The sequence below is a fragment of the Lactuca virosa genome, chromosome 8 (genome assembly GCF_052849685.1).
Source record: "Lactuca virosa cultivar CGN04683 chromosome 8, Lactuca_virosa_CGN04683_v6, whole genome shotgun sequence".
In the NCBI taxonomy this organism is placed as follows: domain Eukaryota; kingdom Viridiplantae; phylum Streptophyta; class Magnoliopsida; order Asterales; family Asteraceae; genus Lactuca; species Lactuca virosa.
This window is the reverse complement of record NC_136433.1, coordinates 250868489-250893728: the sequence shown is the minus strand read 5'-3', so window position 1 is coordinate 250893728 and position 25240 is coordinate 250868489.

Here is a 25240-nt window from a genome sequence, read left to right as displayed (position 1 = left end):
TGTGCATTGTGTTATATGTATGCTATATGTTATATAGACCGGACCGGAGGGTCCAACGATTTAGACCGGACCGGAGGGTCCAACGAGCTAGACCGGACTGGAGGGTCCAACGAGCTATGGGACTGGAGGGTCCTGCTGAGACACATTGACCCGAGGGTCATACCGAGTTATAGCCTCAAGTGGCTTATGTGTTGTATGTGGTATTTTGGGGGACTCACTAAGCTTTGTGCTTACCGTGTTATGTGCTATGTGTTTCAGGTTCTCAGGATCGCGGGACGGCACCGGCTTGATTGTACACATCAGAGAAAGAGTTATGTTTGATGATCCTGGATTATTAATGGAGTTGTGTTTTGTAATTTGAATAAACGAGGTTTTATACAAAATGTTATGAAAAGTATGCGTTCTTAAAATGAAAAATTCGTTTGAAAATTTACGGTGTTACAAAAGCCATTGTTGGTGTTCCTTATGTTTGTCTACTTTCGAAGGCTTCCTTTGATATAATGTCACACCCCCGAACCAGGACGGCAGAAAAGTCCAGGGGCGGATGACGTCCTTGTATAGTATCATAACAATTGAATATGAATGAAACATAGCAACCAAAAGTGACATAAAGCATGAAATTCCAAAATACAGCGAGTCAGGTCCTTAGGTACTTGCTTACTGGTTCCCTGATAATACAAGTCATTTTGAAAATCGTCAACATTGAATGCTGGTGAGTTCATAAGCATATTTGTATGATATGTTTTTGTAACATCCTTGTTTGTAGTAGTTTGTATAACTCCAGAAAATCCGATATTTTCTATGAAAATGGTTTGTAAGTCTCGTTCCAAAACTGTGAATATATGCATGTATGTCTTTTGTTTTCTTTTGTTTATAAAGCGTTGTTCCCAGAAAATCCAATATTTTTTTATAAGTAAGACTGTAGTCTTAACCCTAAGACCAGAAGTGTAAGTGATTATGTACTAGAAAGTGATATGTATTTTTATATTTTAATAAAACCAATGAAGGGTAAGCTTCCCGTAAACCAAAATAGTATTGTTAATCTCTATGTGAGTTCTTATAGCCATGCTTTATATGACTGCTATGCCTCAACGACGTTCTTCAGGCGTCGGAATTGGTAGACTTTTGTCACCCTAGACTTGCCGGTCTAACTGTAGCGAACAGTTGAGGTGTGGGGTTGTCATTCCCGTATAGATCTATACACAACGGTCTCGCTCTCCCTCCAGGAGACTCTGGTTATAAAGCAGGACTTAAGGTGTACGCTAGGTAGGTACAGTGAAGAGTAAGTCTCACTAGAGCATTTACGGATTTACGCGAACTACGACTCCCTTTTACTTGTAGAATAAAGTACTTGCACTATTTGAAGAATTTATGACATGAGTTTTAAGACACACAAATTATACTACCAATAATTTGTCTTTCATGTTTTTGTGTAAAGCAGTTTATATAAACGTTATATAAATATCAAGTTGAAATCTTGTCTAGTAGTAGTATATGTTGTTAAAGCATAATTTTCTTGGGTTTGACCCACCAAAAAGTGATGACAAAAAGATATGACACCCCCCCCCCCTTTTCTAGAAAAACCATTTCTAGCAAGAGGGTTACCAAAACTTGTGGTTTTACAACTCATATTTTCTTATTAGTACTTGTATCACATAAAGAGTTTTATTTTCTTATTAGTACTTGTATCACATAAACCATTTCAATCACATTGAGTGGTTGATGTGTGTAGTTGAAGGGATGAGATGAAAGTTTTGAGCCTAAAACACTTGGAGTGTTTGATGAACTCTTGAGGATTATGATACCCTAAAGTTGTCATCACATAATATTATTTGTAAATAGAAGGAAATTAACAAGATAGTGTGTAGAATCACTAGACAAACTCGAAATACTTACAAGGGTCTAGGGGATGCTTTGAAGAAATAAGTCTTCTTAAGGATTGAGGCTTGAATTCTTTGAGAGCAAATTTGGAACTTCACAGTAAGTGAAAGTGGATTTGTAGCATGGGAAGGAGGGTTCTCGTTCATAGTAAAAGAGAGAAGGTTGACATGACATTTACTTGGATTACTGGAGGTTAATGCCTTGTAATTTGATGGTTAATACGTGGTTTACTATGATTGTCTTGGAAATGGGAGAAATGTCACACCTTAAAGTCAACTATACTTGCTTATCCCTTACTCTAGACCGTAAACACATTAAAACTCCATAACATGACCGCAAACACAATGATACATCCAAGTATGGCCGCAAACACATGTATTTGCGGTCCTAAGATGGGTTTTACTTTTGGTTTTCGGCCAAGGTGTGGTCCACTAAGGGTGTTCATGGTTCTAAAGCTTTTCCATTGGAGTTTTCGGCCAACACATGAGTCATTAAGGTAGTTTTCGGCCATGGTGCTTGGTTTTGGGGTGATTACGGTCTAGAGGTCCCTCATGGAAAGGGTTTTCGGCCTTAGTGGGGTTTCATGTTACAATTCTTTGCAAATTGTTTAATATGTGCTTTATTGTTGACTTTTCAAGGCTAACTACAACATGGCTCTTCAAGGCTTATATATATATACCTATTTATATATATGATAGCTTATAAACTCAATGCTCATATGACTTTCAAATGTTTTATTGCAATATGGTTATATCTTACATTGTGGATATACTTGTATACAAGGCTCCTTAGAATTGGTTAGACCCTAATTTTTCTAGTTGTGACATCATCCCCCCGTTAGAGGGAATTTCGTCCCGAAATTGGTTCTAGAGCGGGCCCTCAAGAACTAGGAAAGAGGTGCGTATACTTATGCTTCATCTGATCCTCGCGCTCCCAGGTATACTCAGGTCCTCACTTGGCACTCCATCGGACCTTTAAAATGGGAATGTGGATTTGCTTTGTTCGTTTCACCTCTTTATCCATAATTTCAACTGGTTCCTCAACAAAATGGAGATTTTCATTCACCTCAATTTCATCAAGCGGGACAACGAGAGTCTCGTCAGATATGCATTTCTTCAGGTTTGACACATGAAAGACGAGGTGTACATTGTCGAGTTTTGCTGGTAACTACAGTTTGTAAGCCACGGGACCGATCCTGGCAAGGATCTCAAATGGTCTGATGTACCTTGGATTTAATTTTCCCCGCCTTCCAAAGCGTATCATCCCCTTCCATGGAGAGACCTTTAGCAGTACGCGATCAACGACTTGGAATTCTAGGGGCTTCCGTCGTTTGTCAGCGTAGCTCTGCTGTCGGTCTCGAGACGCCTAGAGTCGTTCCCGAATCTGAATGATCTTCTCAGTTGTTTCCCTGATAATCTCAGGCCTAGTAAGAGTGTTGTTTGGTACCTTCCCTTTTTCCAGTTGTGTATCCCCCACCTCGGCCCAACAGAGAGGTGATCTGCATTTTCGTCCGTATAGAGCCTCAAAGGGGGCGACCTTGATGCTTGTGTGGTAGCTATTTATGTACGAGAATTTGATTAGGGACAAATGGGTATCCCATGCTTTGCCGAAGTCTATCACACAGGCTCGAAGCATATCTTCCAAGGTTTGGATGGTCCTCTCACTCTGGCCATCTGTTTGGGCATGGTAGGCAGTGCTCATATCGAGCTGAGTTCCCAACGATTTCTGGAGTGACTACCAAAATCGTGACGTAAATCGACTATCTCTGTCAGAGATAATAGATATCGGTATGCCATGTAATCTCACAACCTCCTTTATGTAGATCCGGGTCAGCCTTTCCATTTTATACGTTTCCTTTATTGGCAGGATATGGGCGGATTTAGTCAGTCGATCGACAATCACCCAAATGGCATCCAGTCCGTCTGCCGACTTAGGCAATTTTGTTATAAAATCCATTGTTATTCGTTCCCATTTCCATTCAGGTATCATTGGTTGTTGTAGTAAACCTGAGGGCTTCTGATACTCTACCTTAACCTTAGCGCAAGTCAGACACTTGCTCACGTAGGTAGCGATTTCTGCTTTCATATTCGGCCACCAATAATGTTGTTTAAGATCCAGGTACATTTTATCAGAGCCGGGATGGACGGAGTACCTTGTTTTGTGGGCTTCATTTATGACCACGTCTCTAAATCCACCGAACTTCGGTGTCCAGATCCGGTCCATGAGGTAGTAGGCTCCGTCATCCTTGATTGTGAGGTTCTTGTCCATCCCCTGCAAAGCTTCGTTTGTGACGTTTCCTGGTTTCAAGGCTTCCAGTTGAGCCTCCTTGATTTGTGAAGTCAAGTGGGAATGGATGGTCATCGTTAGTGTTCTCACTCGGCGACCCGAGTATTCTTTTCTGCTTAGGGCATCGGCCACCACATTGGCCTTGCTTGGATGATACCGGATCTCACATTTATGGTCATTCAGCAGCTCAACCCATCACCGCTGCCTCATATTTAGTTCTTTCTGGTTCAAGATATGTTGGAGGCTTTTGTGGTCTGTGAAAATTGTGCATTTCGTCCCGTAGAGGTAGTGCCTCTAAATCTTTAGAGAGAAGACCACAGCTCCCAACTCGAGATCGTGAGTGGTATAGTTCACCTCATGGGTCTTCAGTTGTCTGGATGCATAGGCTATAACCTTCCCGCGTTGCATGGGGTACCGACTTCGATTGTGTTGGACCTGGATGTTCGTTTCACTTTATGGTTTTGAAAGAGGTTTCACGAGGAGTTGGGTACCCGGTTACATTTCAGAACTGCATATCATCCACAGACGGACGAGCAGAGCGAACGGACTATTCAGACGCTCAAGGATATGTTGCGTGCATGCACCATTGATTTTGGTGGGATATGGAACTCCTATCTTCCATTGGTTGAGTTTTCGTATAACAACAGTTATCATGCCAGCATTGGCATGCCTCCCTTTGAGCTTTTGTATGGGAGGAGGTGCCGGATCTTAAAAGCAGGTATCATCATATCCGAATGAAGAGCACGGACGTTCACAAAACAGCCTTTCAAACCCACGAAGGAAATTATGAATTCTTAGTCATGTCGTTCGGTTTAACTAACACACCCGCCATTTTCCAATCATTAATGAACAAGGTAGTTCATCCGTTTTTATGAAAATTTGTCTTGGTGTTTTTCGACGATATACTTGTTTATAGCGCATCTATTACTGACCATCTCGAACACTATCTATGAATTGACTTGAAAGAAATTCACCCCCTCGGTCCGTTCTCAAGATCTTCACCTTCTCATCTGTTTCAGTTTCTACTCTTGACCTGAAGTTCTTGAAAACTTGAAAAGCTTCTTCTTTCGTTTACATGAGATACACCCACATTACCCTACTATGATCATCAACAAGCAACATGAAGTACCTATTTCCAGCGGGTGTAGGAGGTGAGACCGGTCCACACAAGTCACCATGAACAAGTTCCAGTCTTTTCTTTGCCCTGTAGTTTGCTTGTGAAGGGTAGGAATTTCGTGACTGCTTTCCTACTAAGCAACCTTCACAAGGCTGATTTGGGATGATTATATTTGGCATACCTTCAACTAGCTTCTTATCAGACATGAGTTTTAAGGAGTTAAAATTCACATGGCCCAGCCTAGAGTGCCAAAGCCACGAGGGTTCACTGACTTCAGCAACTAAGCACGTTGACTTCATTTCTTCTAATTGGATCTTGTAGAACCGATTTGGAGACCTATGGACCTTCATTAGCAGCCTTCCTGCAACATCATGTACCCATAAAAATGGGTCTTTTATTATGATCTCATCTCCACCGTCTGCTAGTTGTCCCAAACTTATTATGTTGCTACATAAGTCTGGGATATAATAAACTTCTTCAAGTCTACGATGCTCTCCATTCTTGCATTGAAAGACAATCATACCCTTTCCTTCAGTTCTGACTTTAGACTCATTCCCAAACTTTACATAGCCTTGAATCCTTTTATCCAACTCTTTGAACTTGCACTTGTCCCCAGTCATGTGGTTGCTGGCCCCTGTATCCATATACCACATATTTGATTGTTTCACTGTATCTCCTTTTGTCTTCAATGGTGGGTTCAAGCTTTCTTCATTCAAGAATACTTCACCTACCTCTTCACTTCCATCAAAAGATGATAGGAGTAGTGCAGGTTCATTGTCAACATGGTCTTGAATCAACCTTCCATTCAGCAGCATAGTGACCAAATTCTTGACAGTTGTAGCACTGCACGCCACTTTTGTCTTGATTACTTGACTGGCCACGTTTGTCTTCCTTTTGATGATGTGAGTTGCCTCTTCCACGACCACCATCGTTTCCACCTCTGTTGCGGCCTCTCCCTCTTCCACGTGAGCCTCCAAACCCACCATGATTTCCTTTGTGAGTGGACTTGGAGTCTTCTTCTTTCTTCTTATTTCTTTCTGACCATTCTTGGTGGGTCAAAAGGAGTTTTCTTTCTTCATTATCACTGTGTCCCTTCATCCTTTCTTCATGAGCTTTCAACCTTCCTATGACTTCTTCAACTGTCATCTCATCTAAATTACCAAATTGCTCTAGAGTGGAAGCAATCTGAAGGAATTTAGATGGCACATCTCTTAGTATTTTCTTCACTACATAAGATTCTTCTATTGCATCCCCCAAGGCTCGCATGGTACTCACCAGATTGCTTATCTTCAGTGCAAACTCATCTACAGTCTCTGATTCCTTCATAGTTAAGGCTTCAAACTCAGCTTTTAAAGTCTGAATCCTTGCTATCTTCACTCTATCTGCTCCCAAGAACATGGTCTTCAAGGCTTCCCATGCTTCTTTGGTTGTTTTCTTCTCATCCAATGACAACAATAGGTCTTCCGGTATGCCTTGATAGATGGCTGCCAAGGCCATCTTATCTTTCTTCACCTCTACCACAGTGTTTGTTGTTCTTGGTTCCACTGCATCCCACACTCCTTGGGCTTGCATGAAGACCCTCATTTTTATGGCCCATGCAGAGTAGTTGCTCCTTGACAGCATCGGGTAATGAAGAGTGACCATTCCATCCTTTTCACCATTTCCATTGTTTCCTGTCATCTCACGAGATTGATATTTGGGCATGCACCAGGTTTGCTCTGATACCAAGTGTTAGCTTTTGCAGGAGTGACAATAACTTTTCACCAAATCAAGAAACAGGGGACAGGAAAGCAGACTTGACAGTGGACAAATATGTGATTATCACAGGGAAGGGTAAAACAGGTATAAATGCAGATAAATAATTAAACAGGGAACAAAGAACAATCTGGGAAAAAGATTACGCATTTATTCACATTCAAAGAGAAAAACAAAACAGAACATTGGGGCTACTTCATCAACGTACATCATGCCCTTCTTAAACTAGACTAATGCAGAAAATAAGGAACTGACTCCACTATCACCTAAAGACCAGGACCACTTAGTCCACATTGATATTGACTTATTCCATTCTAGTACTACTAAACAAAAATAAAAAAACTTGCAGAGACCAAAGCTATTACCACAATTCTAAATTACTTTGACAAACTTTTCACGTTTGTTTTAAAAAGGCATTCAATTGTTTTTGTTTTTTTTGTACTTTAAGGGAATGAAGTTTGTTTTCACATGTTACTAAAGTCACTTGACCTGCTATAACATGTTTTAAGACATGTTACCAATCTTACAAACACAACCCATTACCACCCTTATCCGTCCATTACAGTCAACCCTTCACCGCCCTTCCCAATCAGCCTTATACCTGATGGGTTTTAGATAAAACAAATAAACTAGAAAACAATCCATAAGTTCACATGCAACCTACTTTAGATCTATGTTTTAACTATTGAACATACAACTTTGAATTGCAAAACAAGAACCCTAGAGGAGGAGGCTATTTTCAAAAATAGTAAACTAGGGTTTAGGAGTTACATACCTTTCAATTGTTATAGAAAACAATTGACAATTCCCTTGATCTTGATCTTGATCTTCTTGGAAGCTTAGCACCACAAGTGTAATGCCTCTAATGGAATCACACCCAAGAGCTAGCAAGAAAGAAACTAGAAGGAGAGAGGATGGAGAGAGTATGCAATTTCGGCCTAGATATCTTCCAAAGAATAGAGTGGCCTAAAATGTGAGCCAGGAGGCTCCTTAAATAGCTGAGGGATCTAGGGTTTAGGGAAAACCCTAATTATCCTTTGCTTAGGGCCTAAGCAAAACCCAAGGGCCTTATCTGGACCCCTTGGACGAAATCTCTAGGGTTTCCCCTATGGATTTCGTCCACCTCCTTCCAAGGGGGTTCTGGATCCTTCCACTCAACTATTAGTTAATTGCAAACTAGTCCCTGCACTTTATAATTAATTCTTTTAACCCCAAAATTAATTCTGATTAATTTCTGGCTAACTATTAATTAAACATATTGATTTCTAATTAATATATTAATCTTTTAACATATTAATAAATCATTTATATATATATTAATTTATTAATCTTATAAATTAATATCTCTCCTTTCATAATTTCCTTGTCTAGTTGTTAGGTTGAGGGCAACCCAAAAGGACTGTGCTGCTATCAATTCAAGTACATACCAATTACAGTTATGGGCTTAGACACCTAATCCAACAGTCTCCCACTTGGATAAGTCTGTAACTATAATTGCTAGTATGCCTTCTAAATTTGACCAGCAAATTGTAGCTTCCAAAAGCTGTTGTCGAACTCTGACCCAGTCAGTTACGTGTCCTAAAATAAGTGATCATATAATCCTTCGTTCTGCTAGATATCCCTAGACAAAAGACATGGAATGTAATTAATCTCTTTGTCCAGAATCTATGTTTCCCGATTCCTGATTTGTGATGATGTAGGACTTCTAATTGAACACATCAATTTAGTCCTGGCTGGGCCCAGCACATAAGTCAACACCAAATCATCGAGGGGCCCACAGATATCGCTTTTCCGGTTAGGGCAAAAGGAACGAATAAACGTTGACTCATATGCTTGTATCTTTTACTCATCAAATTATACATGACAATACGTTTTATAACACCAAGTTACTGTTGCGTTTTCGTATCACCAATGCATGACCGACTTGTAAATTACAACTCATATATCTTCGTTTCAAGATTATAATATATTATCATCTCAGTATTACTCGTGATGAATTCCATGAAGTGATACTCTGAGCGAGGGTTTATCCAATACTCAAATCTCAATTTCTGAGTACTCATGAATTTTGCAGCAATTCTATTGCCATGTCTATCCTTTAGACAATCTACAATCCAGTTCATGACAGTCTTGATTCACTACTTACTTCCAAAAGTACGAACGACTGTTGAGTTTGAATAATCTTATTATTCGGGAAGTAAAACATGCAAAAATGAAACACAATAATAAACAATTGACAAAAGGCAGAAACCAAACTTATAAATAATACTTTATTATTTAATCACCAAAAGTCAATTACATTTACTTTGTTACAAGTTTCAGAACAAAACTAATCTAACTACTAAAACTAATATCATCTTTTAGTCCTATGCTCCGAGCATGCTGAATATGCTTAGCCCTACTCAGACCCTTTGTGAGCGGATCTGCTGGGTTATCTTCAGATGACACCCTCTTTACTATAAGATGGCCTTCTTCTACTCTATGTCTGATGAAATGGTACTTTCTGTCGATATGTCTGGTTTTACCATGATCTCTCGGTTCTTTTGTCAAGGCAACCGCTCCTTCATTATCGCAGAACAGTTCCATAGGCTCCTGGATGGTTGGAACAACTCCGAGATCTCCGATGAAGTTCCTCAACCAAGCTGCTTCTTTCGACGCTTCACTCGCTGCTATGTACTCTGATTCACAAGTAGAATCAGCCACCGTATCTTTCTTGGAACTCTTCCAAGTAACTGCTCCTCCATTCAGTAAAAATACCCAGCCTGACTGTGAACGGAAGTTATCTCTATCCGTCTGAAAGCTGGCATCACTGTAACCATCTACTCTCAAAGTATCATTGCCACCAAGTACAAGGACCCAGTCCTTCGTCCTTCGCAAATACTTGAGTATGTTCTTTACTGCTATCCAATGAGCTCTACCTGGGTTTCCCTGATAGCGACTGACCATGCTCAAAGCAAATGCCACATCAGGGCGAGTACATGTCATAGCGTACATGATTGATCCGACAGCGGAAGCATAAGGTACACGACTCATGTCATCTATTTCAACATCTGTACTCGGGCATTGAGTCTTACTCAATTTGGTATTGCTCTGGATGGGCAGCTCTCCCTTCTTGGAATTTTCCATACTAAACCTCTTTAGTACCTTATCCAAGTATGTGCTCTGACTAAGTCCAATTAGTCTCTTCTTTCTATCTCTCAATATTCTAATCCCAAGAATATAGGCAGCTTCTCCAAGGTCTTTCATGGCAAAACACTTTCCAAGCCAAGACTTAACATCTCTCAAGGTTGGAACGTCGTTACCAATGAGTAATATGTCATCGACATATAACACCATAAAAGTTACTATACTCCCACTAGCCTTGATATACACACAAAACTCATCTTCACTTCTAGAGAAACCAAACTTTCTCATGGAAGCAAAGATTCCAGCTGCGAGATGCTTGTTTCAATCCATAAATGGATTTCTCAAGCTTGCACACTCTATTGGGAAACTTTGCATCAACAAAACCCTCTGGCTGATTCATGTAAACATCCTCAGCCAACTTCCCGTTAAGGAAAGCAGTTTTGACATCCATCTGCCAGATTTCATAGTCATGAAAGGCAGCTATGGCGAGCAATATCCTAATAGATTTAATCTTAGCTACTGGCGAAAATGTCTCATCATAGTCAACTCCTGGGGTTTGAGTGAAACCTTTTGCAACCAGTCGAGCCTTGAATGTATGCACATTCCCATCCATGTCTGTCTTCTTCTTGAAGATCCATTTGCACCCAACTGTCTTACGACCTGGTGTACTATCAACCAAATTCCAAACTTGGTTGTCATACATGGACTTAATCTCGCTGTCCATTGCCTCTTTCCACTTGGAAGCCTCTGGGCCTGCCATTGCTTCCTTATAAGTGACTGGTTCATCTAAGTTTACCAGTGTTCTGTCACTTATGAATGTGTCACCATCTGAAGTAATATGAAAACCATACAACTCAGGTGGCACACTCACCCTAGTGGACCTTCGAAGAGGTAATGAATTATCAACTGGTTCAACAGGAACTATTTCCTCTGGTTGAGTGCTAGTGTCATCTAAGGTTCCTTCATTGGCTAACTCTTGAATTTCTTCAAGTTCAATGGTGCTCCCACTGTCCTCTTTGAATATGAGCTCCCTTTCTAGAAAGACTCCTCTTCGTGCTACAAAGACCACGTTTTCACTAGGCCTGTAGAACAAATATCCAAAAGACTGCTTTGGGTAACCAATGAAAACACATTTCTCACTTCTAGCTGCTAGCTTGTCGTGAGTCTCTCGTCTTACGAAAGCTTCACAACCCCAGACTTTAATATGTGCCAACGAGGGAACTTTCCCCGTCCACATTTCGTAAGGTGTTTTGGCAACCTTCTTTGTAGGGACAAGATTGAGGATGTGGGCGGCTGTCTCTAAGGCATACCCCCAGAAGTGAATAGGAAGCGAATAGGAAGCGAAGTACGACTCATCATAGAACGAACCATGTCTAACAAGGTTCGATTACGCCTCTCAGCTACACCATTTAACTGTGGTGTCCTAGGAGGAGTCAATTGTGAGACTATCCCACATTCTTTCAGATAGTCGTTGAACTCGATACTAAGATACTCCCCGCCTCTATCGGATCTAAGTATCTTTATCTTTCTGCCCAATTGATTTTCGACCTCATGCTTAAACTCTTTGAACTTTTCAAAGGTTTCTGACTTATGTTTGATCAAGTAGATATAACCATATCTGCTATAATCGTCAGTGAAAGTCACATAGAATCGATTAGCATCCCTTGTGGTTGATCTGAAGGGCTCACACACATCTGTGTGTATGAGATCCAACAGACCTTCATCTCTTTCACAAGACCCTGTGAATGGTGATTTTGTCATCTTTCCCAAAAGACAAGATTCACACATATCATCTGATTTTAGGTCAAACGATTCCAACACTCCATCCTTTTGGAGTTGGGCTATGCGTTTCTTGTTAATGTGTCCAAGACGACAATGCCACAAGCATGCCTTGTCTACACTATTAGACAAGTCAATATTAAGTACACTATTTCCTAAGCTATCAACACAAGTCGCTGTTTCATACACATCATCACAAGGTAAAGCTTCAAACATAAAAACACCATTCTTATAAACAGAAATTGAACCATTCAAATCATTAAAAGAATATTTAAAACCTTGTCTGAACAATGCATGAAATGAAATAATGTTTCTCGTCATCTCAGACGAATAGCAACAATTTATCAAATCTAATCTAACATCATTACTAAGCAAAAGCTGGTAAACTCCGATCTTGGTTACTGGTGAAGACTTTCTGTTTCCCATGATCAAGTTTATCCTTCCTCGCTCTATCTCCTCACTTTCCTTTAGCCCCTGCATATCATAACAGATATGAAAACCACATCCTGTATCAAGGACCCATGAACGAGAAGATAATGAGTTATTAGTAGAAATAGTGTAAATACCTGCCGAAGATGGCTTTACTTTGCCATCCTTGATATCTTGCAGATATTGTGGGCAAGATCTCTTCCAGTGCCCCTTTTGATTGCAGTAAAAGCAAACGGCCTCTTTTGGATCAGAAACATGGGGAGTGGAACCATTGGGCTTAGCCTTTGGGCCATTGCTAGATGACCCAGCTTGAGCCTTGCTCTTCCAGTTTTGCTTGGGAGGACCTTTCCTCTTTTTCCCCTTTCCCTGTCCAATAGCCAAGACATGGGCACTTGCAGGTATGGAGGGTATACTTTTACCCTTCATCCCTGCTTCAGCTGTCTGCAACAAGTTGTGCAATTGGGCCAGAGTCTGCTCAGTATTGTTCAAATGGTAAGTTAGAATAAACTGACCATAACAATCAGGTAGTGAGTTCAATGGCCAATTCCTCATCAAAGTGAATGTTGAGCTTGACCAAATTCTCTATGTAGCGTTGCATTCTTTGCACATGTGACACAACTGATTCCCCTTCTTTCATCTTGCAAGCCATGAGTGACTTGACTACTTCAAACTTTTCTTGACGAGCTCGCTTATGGTACTTTTCCATAAGGTCCTTGTTCATCTCGAAAGGCCAGTAGTCCTCATAGTACCTCTGCAGTTATGGGGACATGGTTGCCACCATGATGCACGCCACTTTGGTAGCATCATCGTAATGTTTCTTGTAGGCAGCAAGATCTTCAGGAGTAGCTTCAGACTCATCAAGCTCTTTGAGCTCCTTTTCAAGAACATATTCTTTGTTCTCAAAACAAAGCGCCATCTTGATGTTGCGCATCCAATCGTTATAGTTTGAGCCATCCATAACGACTTTGGAGCAGATATTGAGCAAAGAGAAGTTTTGGTTGGAGGAGGATGAAGCAGAAGTGTTTCCAGGAGTAGACATCTGAAAAGAAAGAAAGTTTTAGTTAGATTTCAAGATACCTCAATATAATAACCCAAAGATATAATATCAAGGTTAGGATCCAACTATGAAGATTCACAACTTAGAAATGGGATGCCGAGATCCAAGTGTAAATTTCATAAAGGTAGGTGAATGACGATTCACCAATTCCACCATTAGACGAAACAAACGAAGTGAAATTCCTAATTCTTTTGAGATACATTGAAAATATTCAATGGCATGTTTTAATCTCAGATTATGCTCTTCTATTTGTGACTGGGATGTCGAGGATCACAAACAAGATGTGAATAACCATGCAAATGTGCTTGGTAACCTCATTGTCTTTATCATTAACTATTGATGTGCTGGTAAACCACACACGCTCCATCAAAATGACAATTATGAGATACCCATTACTACTCTTTATTAGTGCCTTTTAGTGTGCTGGTTAACCACACACGCTCCACTAACGACCAATAAAGCATAATGTGCAATTTCATGGATTAGCATACTTTTCACATTTTTCCTAAAGTAACTAGAGTTGGGATTTTGAAAAATAATGTTCTAGTACTTTCTTTAATAGCATTATACTTTTAATGAGAAGTAGTTGTCCTATCAAATCCGTTCTGCTAACGACCCTCCACTAATCAAGGGAGCGGTGGGTGAGAGTGGACACCCATTCAACTACCATTTTATAGGCAGTTTCCTTGTACCCCCCTTATAGACTAGCTTCGTGAATGAGGCATACTAGCGATTTGACTGACCATATTCTTATACATATATGATATTAAACATTTAATCATAATACATATATAAGGTGTGTTTTAAAACTTTTTAAAACTTCAAGGTTTATATAAATTTCGAAATTCAAACTATTAAATTTAAATTTAAATAAACCAATTAACTAGATTTAATATTTATCTATTAATTAACTTTTAATCAATTTATTAAATCTTGTAAGGATTATCTAATCAAATTAATCAATTAATTTAATCCTAATCCTTATCCCTTTAAATTTCGAAAAATAGGGTAAGGATAATTATCCTATTAATCTAATCAAGTAACAATTATCCAAAACAAGAAACCCTAAAACAACTAGGCATATTTCGAAATTCTTAAGGGATGAGCCTAGGGTTTTTCAAAACCCTAACCCTAATCTCGATTAGGGTTCTTTGGAGGCTAGGGTTTTTCGAAAACCCTTTTATCCAAAACCCTAATTTCGAGAATTTGGCCTTTAGGGTTTAATAGCTATAAACCCTAATTTGCAAATCAACAATTATAGCAATTCAATTTAAAACAAACAATGGCTCTGATACCACTGATGGGTTTTAGATAAAACAAATAAACTAGAAAACAATTCCTAAGTTCACATGCAACCTACTTTGGATCTATGTTTTAACTATTGAACATACAACTTTGAATTGCAAAACAAGAACCCTAGAGGAGGAGGCTATTTTCAAAAATAGTAAACTAGGGTTTAGGAGTTACATACCTTTCAATTGTTATAGCAAACAATTGACAATTCCCTTGATCTTGATCTTGATCTTCTTGGAAGCTTAGCACCACAAGTGTAATGCCTCTAATGGAATCACACCCAAGAGCTAGCAAGAAAGAAACTAGAAGGAGAGAGGATGGAGAGAGTATGCAATTTCGGCCTAGATATCTTCCAAAGAATAGAGTGGCCTAAAATGTGAGCCAGGAGGCTCCTTAAATAGCTGAGGGATCTAGGGTTTAGGGAAAACCCTAATTATCCTTTGCTTAGGGCCTAAGCAAAACCCAAGGGCCTTATCTGGACCCCTTGGACGAAATCTCTAGGGTTTCCCCTATGGATTTCGTCCACCTCCTTCCAAGGGGGTTCTGGATCCTTCCACTCAACTATTAGTTAATTGCAAACTAGTCCCTGCACTTTATAATTAATTCTTTTAACCCCAAAATTAATTCTGATTAATTTCTGGCTAACTATTAATTAAACATATTGATTTCTAATTAATATATTAATCTTTTAACATATTAATAAATCATTTATATATATTAATTTATTAATCTTATAAATTAATATCTCTCCTTTCATAATTTCTTTGTCTAGTTGCTAGGTTGAGGGCAACCCAAAAGGACTGTGCTGCTATCAATTCAAGTACATACCAATTATAGTTATGGGCTTAGACACCTAATCCAACAATAAATCATCCTCACCATTTATCTACCTTCATCATCTTCACCTTACACCATCGATAATATGTTGGAACTTTGGAAGACAGTAGAAGGTTTTATAAGGCGAATTCACGATGCTTTGTTATTGAAAAGAAAAAAAAAAGCTACTGGCCTTTTATAGGCTTATAAGAAAATGAAATATTCATATAAGAAAATGAAATATTCATAGTGAAATAGAAAAATGCCTAAAATGTAGGAACAAATAATGGAAGAAAACGTAAAAATCTTGAATTGTGGTAACAAGCAGAGCACGTGGCTTTGCATCAGTCTTAACTCTTCAATATTCATCAACTAGGTGTGAGACCCGTGTATTACACGGTTTTATTTAAAAAAAAAGATTAAACATTAAATTAAAGTGTAAACAGAAAATATTTTTTAATTTACAACTTTAAAATAAGAAATGAAGAAATGTATTTATTGCAATTTAATATCATATATATGATATTTAATACTTTACGTATATAAGTATATGACTTTAATTTTAAAAATTGAAACAAATCAAAAATTGACAAATGGATAATATTTACTTCAAAAATACCACACAATGACAAGTGTCAAAACTCATGAGAGATTGACATGTGGCAAAAAAAAACTTAATTTATTAAGGAGGATTTATTTATTTATTTATTAAGGAGGATTAAAAGTGTGTTTTCCGTTCCAAAAAAATATATATATTAAAAGTGTGTTTCAGAAACTTGCAAATGTTCTTCATAAATCCAGTTTCCACGGTGTTTACTGATCTGTTTTGGCCCCAAAAGAGGTTTACCATCGAAATGTGTATTGATAAGATGGAATCTGGAGAAATTCGTACCCTGCGTTAAATCATTCGTGGCTTTAAATCATTGTTGGCAGTGGATTCATCAGAATCAATTTTTAGCTTTTTCCCCGGGAAGATGGATGCTTGAACCAGCAGAAGCTAGAGATCCGCACGACGTTTGAACCGGCTGAAGGATTGATAATATATATATATATATATATATATATATATATATATATATATATATATATATATATATATATATATATATATATATATATATATATATACCCGTAAAACAAATCCTTCATTTGACCACTTGTAGGTGACGAAACCTATTGAATTATACAAAAAAATATGTCAACACATCTTTAAATGAGTTTTCAAGATTTACCACCACAAGTCGACTTTAAGCACTCCAAAAGATATTGTTCAAATATTCGAATCCCGAAAATTTCAACCTTGGGGTGGTCTCGTGTTCTAAAAAAATGAGTTTCGACATATACAAATGTTACAGAAGTACACATGGTATATATTATATATGTGATTAATTTATGATGGTATTTGTTTTAATTATTGAAACGTATTATCAAATAGGATTTAACCAAGTGTCATTGACTAATGTATAATATAAGATCACCCCGGGATGATTTATATATTCATTGAAATTTCCTGATAATTTCCTTTATACTAAATGTGACGACAGGTAGTTTTATTTATTAGAACGAACGGTTTGCACTAGCAGCTGGTTAACTTAAGATCCAATTTGTTGAAATTTTGCGCCAGTCGATGGATAGTGCCCTTCTTGCTATTGTTATAGCATTGGTGTCGATGTTCTCCATTGGTGCGTTGTTTATGTTTCTAACAAGAACTAAAGATGACGAACAAGTTGACCACAATCAAAGAGAAAATGATACCTGTTGCGAGTTTACAATCAACTGCTTTCGTGGGGGTGGGGGTGGTGATGGTGGTGATGATGGTGAAGATGGTGATGGGGGAGGTGATTGTGGTGGTGACTGACATTTGCCCATTCGAACCAATCCACCATGTTCATATGCATGTATTTTTTTTCGATAATTGCAATAAAAAAGGTCAACTTTTTTGTTGTTTGATGTTGAATTTGAATTAATACTTGGTTTTTTTATTTTTTTGCGGTCATGTAAGTAACCTTGTAACGATTTTTTCACTAGTTATGCATATTATGATGTTTTCATGTTTTATAAGTTGTACGATAATGACAAAATGTTTGTGTTTTCAAAGATGTGTATTGAATGTTTTGATTCACAAGTTTTATATAATAACTTCTTAAGAGTTGTCTTTCCTTGTGTCTATAATCAATATATGCAACGACGTAGATTTCTTAAAATTTTAATTATACAACCATATTTTAGTTTGTTATCAATTTCTTTACCAAAAACTCTAGCCAATTTTTGTTACATAAATTGGGTTCTCAAAAGATCAATATAAGATCAATATATAAAGAAAATATCAAAGGAGAACTTCAAAAAATTAAAAACTCTATTTAAAATTAGAACTTTTTTCTATACAATATTTAAAAAATAATAATACTAATAATAATACCAAAATTACCCTTGACTAGCGTCTAAGAGAAGCGCCTGAAAAATAATTGGAAAACATAAACATTTTTTGTTACGTATGTGCATATGCATTGTATGCATATTTAAAAAAATATTTTTTTTAATGAATGACTTAACACAACTTATATGTATGTTTATTGTTGTGATTTTTGGTGCATACGATTTATACATGAGCATACGTGTACGTGCATATGTATATTCATATACACATAAGTGTATATACATACAGTGGCGGATTTACTATGTTGCACAGGGTAGTACAAGTTACCCTTCAAATTTTTCCGTCAAACGTAAATTTAGTGAAAATCCGTCAAAATCCATCATAACTCCATTGGAAATCTGTCACAAATTCGTCATGAATCCGTTTGCAATCCATCACAAAGTCTAATAATTGTAAATTTAGTGTAAATTTGTCGGTTTATTGACGATTTTGTGACGGAAACTGCCTTCAGAAATCAATTTTTTTCTAGTAGTGCAACCCCTAAAAATTTTGTACAACCCCTGACTTTTCTTTGTGGATGCGTATAAGAAAAGTCGAATTGTTGAGTCATTTCAAGTCCTCCATTGTCTTTCCAAAGAAGGGAAGCGTAGTGGCAGTTGCTCGCCGCCATAAATGCTTTTTTTAGTTGTTTTATCTTCCGATGCAGCTTCATATTCTCATGTATGTTTCTAAGCAAAACATTTGCTCAGCAAAAGGGAAGACTTTAGTAATGGCTGGTATGACACCCTACACAAACAATGCAAATAATATAATATACTTTAATTATACCTTTTTTCTATATGTGATGAATGTGACTTGTTTTTTTATTCATGATAGTTCACCAACAGCAAAATCAGCTTCATGAACTACCTTAAGCTACAAGTACTTGGTTTCCTTAAATCCATTAATATTTCCTAACCTTTATCAACTTCAATCCTAAAAGACTGAAATTTCTTAGTATCATATCAATTATCTTTATGTCATTTTCCTACACCCCAAGAGTATGCATAAATTGTCTTTCCTTACCAACACTTTCCACAACATGATCTATTACACTATGGGATTCTGCCATATCAACCTCCACGTCATCCACATCAAAATCATTATCAAAAGAACTTACACCATTCACTGTATGTGCTAGTTTCATCTTCTCCTTCTATGTTTAAGTCTTTTAAGTTTGTAGCCATAACTTCCTCCATTTAAGTATGATATTAGCTCTCATGTACACATGGTAGTCCTCAAAGTTTCCATCATATGACACAACTTGATCCCCAAGATCAAAGAAGTCAAAATCGTGTTATCCTGTAACGTCCCAAAACTCAAAACCAAAAATTTTTGCTTTTATATTAAATAACCATCAACCAAACATGTTTAACAAAACCATAAAGTATTCGGAAAACATTCCAAAAGTACATCAGAGTCAAATAAGCGTAAAATCATGGTGTGTGCAATGTAATCATCTTAAGCCCTTCCCTTTCGAACCGGAAGTACCCGAAACATAAACTGAAAATCATAAGCACAAAGCTTAGTGAGTTCCCCAAAATACCGCATACCATACATATATGTCAGCTTAAGGCTGTACCGGGTCTATTTCACCCCCGAGCCTATTTCAATTCGTATGTCAGCCCAAGGCCGTACCGGGTCTATTTCACCCCCGAGTCTATTTCAACTCATATGTCAGCACAAGGTTGTACCAGGTCTATTTCACCCCACGTACATATAGCAAATAGGCACACATGCATAAATCACATACAACATGAGTCACAAAGAGTACAAGCACATACAATCCCTAGTGTCCTACAGTATAGTGAGCAAACTCATCTCAGTCTGCTATCAGTCAAATAGATGATTGGGTTGTTGAACAGGAGAATCCCCGTACTAACCATTAAATTAAAACCCTAAATAATAATTGGTTCATAAACCATAATCAGGACTTTAATCAACTAATCCTGACCCCCCAGGGTAAAGGACTATTTTATCCTTCCCTCAATTGGCCCAAAAGTCGAGGCCCAAACTCAATAGCACACAAGCCCAAATAATGGCCCAATTTCTAAAGGGCACTCAAAGCCCAATATGGGCCCAAATCCAAGAAGGCCTAAGCCCTAACAGTGGCCTATAATCAGAAAGACTTGTGGCCTAACAAGGGCCTAAAACCCTAAAGTCCAAGGCAGCCCAATATCAAAGCCCATAACCAGGTCGTGAACGCTAAGCGTTCCCCTAGTACGCCCGGCGTACTAGGTCGCTATACAGAGTTGGTGATCCAGATGCATACGCATTTGTACGCCCAGCGTACGCCCCCTTCAGCCACTACATCCATTAAGTCTTTATTGCTTAAGACCAAATGTCCAAATTTCAGATGCAAGCCTTAGGGAACATCTTAATCCATAAAGTCACTAACGTTGTGCCTTTGCATGGATTAAATAGACCCAAACCTTAGATTTAGCATCCTACTTTCACCAAATGGACATATACTCATACATGGTTGATCCTCAATCATCAAGATGCTAAGTTTATGAACTATGGATCTCAGAAACATCAAGAGGAGCAACTCATAATTTCTGGAGTGGTAAATTCCCACTAGATCTCATTCATGGGACGAAAAAGTTGTTGGGTTTTAGTATACTACAACATCCTATGGTGCACATACAACCCTAAAATGCTTTGGATCTATGTTTTCTCTAATTATACATGCAATATTGTTTCCAAAGCATTAAGCCTACAACTAGCATGCAATTGACATAAACAACATAAAATACTAGTTAGGAGTTTACCTCTTTATGTAGCTTGTAGAACTTGTTGTATTTGGCCTTTAAGAACTTAGTGCCCCAAATGTTGCACCTCAAATGGATCATGCTACTCTCAGGTCAATTACATACCAATTATAATTATGGGCTTAGACACCAAATCCAACAGTCTCCCACTTGGATAAGTCTAATAACTATTATTGCAAGTACGACTCCAAAATCCCGACTAGTAATCATAGCTCTTAAAATCCGCTGTCGAACTCTGACCTAGTCAATGAAGCGTCCATTAGATAAGGGATCATATATTCCTCCATTCTAGATATCATATGGACATGAGACATGGATTATAATCATTCTCTATGTCCATCTGTTGTTTCCCGATTTCTGATTTATGACGACCGACTAATTGAACAAATCAAATCAGTCCAGGCTTGGCCAAGCACTTAGGGTTGTCATCACTAAATCATCGAGGGGCCCACAGATATCGCTTTTACCCTACATTGGGTAAAAGGAATGGATAAACTTTGACTCAAATGCTTGCTTGTACTTACTCATCAATCACACACAACAATATGTTTTATAACACCAAGTTACTGGTGCGTTTACATATGTCAATGTGCAACCGACTTGTAAATTAAAACTCACATGTCTTGGTTTCAAGAATATAAGATATTATCGTCTCACAATCACTCGTGATAAAATCCATGAAGTGATTAGATTAGCGTGGGTTTAATCCAATACTCGAATCTTATTCCAGGAGTACTCATGAACACTGCAGCAAACTTGTGATATGTCTAAAACACCTAGACAATCTACAGTCAGATTCATGACAGTCTTGCCTCAATACCTACTTCCAAAGTATGATCGACTGTGGATAGTTTAAATAACCTAGTTATTCGGGAAGTCAAAACATGCAAAGTGAAACACAAGAATAATCGAATCCAATATGGTCTCAGGACTTATGAATATAAATAAAACACCTTTAATTTAATCACCATATTGATTACACATTATTCATTATATAATTTTTCAATTAATCAAATTAATACTTGAATTAAAACAATAGTTATCCCATGCTCCAAGCATGAACACTATGTTTTCCTATGGTCCTTTCTTTGTGAAATAGATCAATTGAACACATCTTCAATGAAACTCATTTTACAATTCCAAATCGTTACTGTAAATGTAAGAATACCAAATTCTTGCTATTTACTGTAATCTGTTAGATTCTAAACTTATATGCAATGATCCTCTTGTAATGACTATGCACAAAAGTCACAGAGACTTGGCAACACACATTACAAAGTATTCCAATGGAGAGCAATTCCATGGAAACGAAGTCTCACATTCAAAGTACATTCCTTTGAACATCCTTCTTGCATTAAGCTTTCTAATCTTACACAGATTTAATGAATAACTTCCACCTATGGAAACATTTCCATATTCGCATTTTGACTATCACTTATGAACAAGAGTTGCCTCTTTTCAGAATATGTCAATATGGTCCTTCCAAAATTTACACTATACTTCCAACTGTCCATGAGCAATCAATCTTTGGTAAACCTCAGATTGTCCTCGACAATTGCTTAATCATTTTAGTCATATTCAGTTCTAGTCCATTTTCCCTCTTAATGCCTTAGGCATTTGGAAAATTCAGAACACATAAATATTATAGTATATGCAATCGATCCTATACCCGAAGCATATGAGATACGATCCATAATGTCTCACATAAAGACGTGATACTTTACCAGTCCCTTGCTATAATATTTCCATATATAGAATTTCTTTATGTCGAATCTTTTCAACGTAACATTCATATATATCTTTGACTAAAATTGATTAAAATCTCAATCTAATCTTTTAGAATTGAAATGAAGTATGAATTCCTCTCCCTTAATTATAGCAAAACAACTTTTCAAACCCTCCAACTTTGTGATTTGAAATTTTTTGTTTTCTATAATTAACATTGCTAACTTGCAACACTTACCATAATAATTATGCTCCCACTAGCATAATAATTATTATCTTACTAGCATAACACTTATGTTCCCACTAGCGTTGACATGTACCCAGAAATCAGCTGGACATCTAGAAATCAATACTTATTGACTTCCTTACCAAAGTTCAGATTTCCGATACGAGATGCTTCGATAAGACTTTATCTAGGCTTCTCAAACTCACACAACGTTCCTTAGATAGCTAACATGTGTGTCTAAACAATTTTAGAACTTACAACAATAAGTCTCAAATGTTTAGACCTTTTGCCATTTCTCACAATTCGAACTATGAAGAGGGATGCCGTAATCATAATCGAATTTGAGAATGCAAATATCACAATTGCTAACTATTTAAAATCTACTTACTGAAAGCGTTTCCTCACAATCATTTTCATGAATTGGAGAGAAACTTTATCACACTTAGATTTTATGGTGTATTTTAAACTTATACATATAATATATTAAACTTTTAATATTATAATAGTATAAGGGTGTATTTTAAAATTTTAAAATACTAAGTGGTTTAATCTATTAATTAAACTATACTCTTAATTTAATTAAACTTAAACCATGTCATTATGGAATTATTAATTCTCTTTTAATTAAACACTTTAATTAACTATTAATAAACTCCATAAAGATGTAATATGAATTATTCAAAACATCAAGATGCTAAAACAAAATTAAAACTATTTAATTTATTATTAAGTTATGAACCCATGAGTTACACTTTTGAAAACTTTTCAAATAACTTTAGTTTTAGAATTCAATGTCTCATAAAAAACTTTTCAAATTCCAAAACTTGAGGGCAAGTTTGTAACTCTTGAAAACTTTTATAATTCCATAAAAGAGACTTCCCAAGTTCGATAACTTGAGGGCAAGTTATGAAACTCTTCAAAGTCATTTATAACAAATTTTGTAACCTTTGAAGACTCTTGGAATTCATAACTTAAAGAATTAATGAATGAGACTTTTCACATCCATAACTTATGGAAGTTTCAAAACTCTTAAAATCATAACTTTTAAAAAAGACTTTTGAGTTCCAAAATTTTATGACAAAATTTGTAACTCCTTAAAAACATTTAGATCAAACTTTTAAAACAAATAAAATAATCATATCATTCTATCTTTTAATAAATTGACCTAATTCAACTCTTGTTGTAAAATGACTCAAATTTTACAAATAATTAGTTTTTCATAAAATCAAGTAATTATCTTAAAATTTGACAAACTTCATGTTTTTTTTATTTCAACTTTGAAAATCAAACATTTGCATCAATATAACAGAAAACAGCCCATGGCTCTGATACCACTGTTGGGTTTTAGTATACTACAACATCCTATGGTGCACATACAACCCTAAAATGCTTTGGATCTATGTTTTCTCTAATTATACATGCAATATTGTTTCAAAAGCATTAATCCTACAACTAGCATGCAATTGACATAAACAACATAAAATACTAGTTAGGAGTTTACCTCTTTATGTAGCTTGTAGAACTTGTTGTATTTGGCCTTTAAGAACTTAGTGCCCCAAATGTTGCACCTCAAATGGTTCATGCTACTCTCGGGTCAAGTACATACCAATTATAGTTATGGGCTTAGACATCTAATCCAACAAAAGTGACCAAAACCCTACTAGATCTAGATCTAAGCATAGAATGAGCAAGGTCAAAGCTTTATACCTTTATGAAGATGGAAATGATGAATGGAATATGGATCTACAAGCTCTTTCTTGACCAATGCTCCTCTACCAAGCTTCTTCTTCTTGAAGTTACACCAACACACACCAAAACACACACAAATGGGGTTAAATCTCTCTAGATGAGGTAGGGTTTCGAAATGGGACTCAAAAGAGGCTAAGGAGGTTGGTAAGGATAAAATCTTGGGCTTAAGATTACTTAAATAGGGTCCAAACCGTAAAATTAGGGTTTGTCCCCTGATTACGTACGCCCAGCATACGCACGCTTCTCCCAAAATTTACAATAATGCCCCTAAGGACCAAAATTGCAAACTAATTACACACTAAGGGTCAAAATAAAAAACATTAATTATAGTGGAAACCTACAAGTTAGTTCAAGTCAAAATCTATTTTCTTGTTACAAGATCCTATTTATTTATTCTTTTTCATTTTATAATGGGGATACATCATATACTATTCCCTCAATAATAACTTTAATATGGTACACAAAATATGAGTATAATCGTGTATGTCCATTATCAGTGTAAATGATGATCTTCTTACACTTAGCAATATACCTAAAGGGAAATCACATATTGGTTGTTGCCAAGTGGCAAAAGACCAAAGTCTACCTAGACCTCTATAGAAAAAATTGATAGTAAATTGGTTCAGGTTTGTCATACCTTATTTCTTTCAACATGAAGTTCAATTTGTGTACAAGAAACCCATCCATGTCAACATAGTCCATATTTGTTAGAAACAACAATCTAATCTACTCTTATTCTACACCTAAAATCCATTTATGTCCCAAGTGAGACTCGAACTCTTGACATCATTGAGGGAGAGAAAGCCAACATAAT